A 2,589-nucleotide genomic window follows, 5' to 3' on the forward strand; every position below is an offset into this window, starting at 1 on the left:
TACCGGTGCGTACCGACTACTCCCTTGAGAAATTTACTGATTTGTATGTTTCTGAGATCGTGAGACTTCACGGAGTGCCCTTGTCGATTATTTTGGATAGAGATTCGAGATTTACCTCACGGTTCTAGAAGAAATTACAAGAGGCATTAGGGACGAAATTAAATTTTAGCATTGCTTTTTGCCTGCAAACTGACAATCAGTCGGAAAGAGATTCTTGAGTTTCAAGGCAGTTGGGAAAGGTATTTATCGCTGGTCAAATTTGCCTACAACAATAGTTATCAGTGAAGTCTGAAAATGGCGCCTTATGAGGCTTTGTATGGACGTAAGTAACGGACGCCCTTATATTGGACCGAACTTAGAGAGGGTCAAGTTCATGGGGTTGACTTAGTCAAAGAAACTGAAGAAAAAGTAAAGGTGATTCGAGATTGCTTGAAAGCGGCTTTGGATAGACATAAATCCTATGCTGATTTAAAAAGAAAAAAAATTGAGTTTCAAGTAGGTGATAAGGTATTTCTAAATGTGTCCCCATGGAAGAAAGTTCTTTGATTCGATAAGAAAGGAAAATTAAGTCCGAGGTTTATTGGACCTTATGAGGTGACTGAGAAAATTGGACTGGTAGCATATCGACTTGCCTTGCCATCCAAGTTAGAGAAGATCCACAATGTTTTCCATGGGTCGATGTTGCGCCGTTATAGTTCAGATCCTACGCATGTTTTTTCGTCAGCAGAGGTTGAGATTCGTTCAGATATGACTTATGGCGAAGAGCTGGTTAAGATTTTGGCTCAGGAGGTTAAACAATTGAGGAATAAAAGTATAGCACTCGTAAAAGTATTGTGGCATCAACATGGGGTTGAAGAGGCCACATGGGAACCCGGGAAGACTATGAGAGATCAGTACCCAGACTTTTTTAATTGTAAGAATTTTCGGGGACAAAAATCCTTAAAGAGGGAGAATTGTAATAGCTCAATATAGGGCCTAGTCGGAATAGTAGTTTTTGGACCACAAATTCATAGTTAGAGAAATCTTATTATTATTATTTTGGTGTTATAGCATGATTATATGAGTGCATGAAAATTTTGGTGAATTAATTTTAGTAATTGTGAGCTCAAATACGAAAAAGGACTAAATCACATAAAGGGAGAAAGTTTTTTTTTACTAGCTAGATGTGTTAAATAGCTAGAGAACCTTAATTAGGGGTCTTTAACAGGCAAATAGACCTATTATAATAAGGGTGGCTGGCCATAGAGAAAAAAGAATTGTAATGGTCAAAGGTTAGGTAAAATTTGGTGACTAAATTGACTTGAAATAAAATAAGGAGAAAAGATATCACCTTTCATCTTTGTACTCTCCACCGAAATTTTCAGCAAACTAAGGGTTTTGGAAGCTTGAAATTTTAGCAACTCTTCACCCTTTCAAGTAAGTGATTTTGGTGATCTTTCTTAATGATTTTTGTATTTTTGGAGCCCTTATAGCTTAAGCTAACTAATGAGGGACTATTTTGCAAAATGGTTGACAGACTAGGGATTTGCCATGAGAGTGTTCATGTTGTTTTCTGAATTTTAATGGAAGAAAATGAATCATTGTTGTTAAATAAACAACTTTTGTTAAAGGGGTTTTCATGAAAACACCTAAATGGGCTATTTTGTAAAGCTTATAAAATAGGTTGTAATTGTGTGAAATGCTTGAAATTGTGTGTTTCTATGGGTATAAAAAAGAGTTCGAATAGGGTTGGTTAATGATGAAACTCGATAAAAATTGATTTACGAGCCTAGGGGAAAATCGTAATTTTTGTAAAGTCTAAGGGCAAAACGGTTATTTTGCTGAAGTGTGAATTGTAGTATGTTTTTATTAATGTGATGATTAAATGAGTGAAATTTTATTATTATAGATCAAGAAATACGCAATCTGGACCTAGACCGGGGAAAAGCCAAGCAAGCGGACTAAATACAATTAGTCGCCTACATTTTGTGTACTGAGGTAAGCTGCACATAAATAATTTAACTTATCTGTATTTATGTATTGTATAATTAATATGGCATAAATTGTGGACTATTGCTGTGAATGTGCATGATGAGAATTGATGTAGTAGAGACTCCCGGTTGAACCTTAGGAATAATTTGGATACCCATGCCCTGACATTTAGGTTATGTGTGTGCTAGTGTAAGACCTATCTGGGACGGCACACTGATAGATGAGAGCCAGTGTAAGACCTGTCTGGGACACGGCATCAGCCTCGAGATATGCAAGCTAGTGTAAGACATGTCTGAGACATGGCATCGACTTGAGATGTGTTAGTGGAAGACCTATCTAGGACATGGCATAAACACAGATAAGTGAGAGATAGTGTAAGACCTGTCTCGGACATGGCATCAACTTAGATGTGAGAGCCAGTGTAAGACCATGTTTGGAACATAGCGTCGGCATCGTACCCTATGTTTGAGGCTTAGTGATTATCCTGTAGTATTCCAAATGGTTCAAGGAAAAATTTACGGTTTATGTCAAAATGATAGCGCTTATGACCATGTTGTGAGTGGTACAGGTACTTATATGAAATTGATGATATGTGAACTCTATTCTTGTTGTATGAAT

The sequence above is a fragment of the Gossypium arboreum genome, chromosome 2, assembly GCF_025698485.1.
Source record: "Gossypium arboreum isolate Shixiya-1 chromosome 2, ASM2569848v2, whole genome shotgun sequence".
Classification (NCBI taxonomy): domain Eukaryota; kingdom Viridiplantae; phylum Streptophyta; class Magnoliopsida; order Malvales; family Malvaceae; genus Gossypium; species Gossypium arboreum.